This window comes from Capsicum annuum, unplaced genomic scaffold, assembly GCF_002878395.1.
Source record: "Capsicum annuum cultivar UCD-10X-F1 unplaced genomic scaffold, UCD10Xv1.1 ctg67922, whole genome shotgun sequence".
Classification (NCBI taxonomy): Eukaryota; Viridiplantae; Streptophyta; class Magnoliopsida; order Solanales; family Solanaceae; genus Capsicum; species Capsicum annuum.
The window spans coordinates 1-1,061 of record NW_025877408.1 but is presented as its reverse complement, the minus strand read 5'-3'; the positions used below and the strand labels follow the sequence as shown (position 1 = coordinate 1,061).

General features: G+C 45.1%; 1 non-coding gene across 1 annotated transcript; it reads left to right on the top strand.

The window, feature by feature from the left end:
• The first annotated feature begins 846 nt into the window (after nt 1–846).
• TRNAN-GUU lies at nt 847–918 on the top strand. Its single transcript has one exon. It is a non-coding gene; the product is annotated as a tRNA-Asn (tRNA).
• The last annotated feature ends 143 nt before the right edge of the window (nt 919–1,061 follow it).

The following is a 1,061-nucleotide window of genomic DNA, read 5'->3' as shown; positions in this document are numbered from 1 at the left end:
GGCTCTTCTCTCTCTTGATGGCGAATCTTGATTGACTGACACTGGGAACCGATTCGGAGAAAGAAGAAGCATGGCATGAGATAGGCGGCGGAGAAATTTCCGATAGCAAATTACTTGACTCGATGGATGGAGGGAGAGCCCTCCAACTCAAGCACGAAATCAATGTTGAGTCAACAATCATCGAGAGGGGTACCACCAAGCGAGATCGAGACCAGCCCCTTGTATAGGTATAGGGTGCCAAACGTGCGCTTCTTCAAATATCCTATAAATCTAAATAAAGTAGGAACTTCAAAGCTTGACTAAGAAGGGAGAAAGTTGACTTTGAGAAAGAAAAGGGGCGCCCTAGCTGCAATCAAAAAATAGCGCTAACGAGCAAGAAAGGGCCCCTTACTATAGATAGGGCCTTAGCGCTTTACTAATAACAAACATATATAGGGTTGACTTTTTTCAGCTTGATTGAAATCGATTCTATGATTGAATAGCAGAAGTGCAACTTAGTAGTAGAAACTCGGAGAGACAGACAGAGAGGGGACTCTTTCATACCTGTTAACTCCTAGGATGAGAAGTAGGTCCCTTGTTTTTGGCAGGAAGAGTTCCAACCTTTGTTGCCTCTCGGTAGAGTGAGTCTACTTAGCGAATTAGCAGAGCGCGGATATCTATTGATCAATATGAATCTCGAGAGTGGATGGTTGATCGCCGCCTCCTTGTCCTGGAGGCTCTCCGGCCGGGGAGGGGCTTGCCATCGTAACCCTTTCTCCCGGTATATGTCAAAAAGAGTGACGAACTCATTTTTCTTCGGTCATAGGTTAAAGAACGAGAGTCGACTTCCAACATTAAGTCTGTTGTTCCTCAGTAGCTCAGTGGTAGAGCAGTCGGCTGTTAATCGATTGGTCGTAGGTTCGAATCCTACTTGGGGAGATTTTTGAGTTATCGCTTTTCTGACCTAGCACTTGCCTCCGGTGGTGTCCTTCTCCTTTGTTTCTAAACTAGCAGAATCGTGGGACATCAAAAGCAGTAAGTTGATTGTTGGTTTTTATTCCTCACTCTCGTATAGGAACACT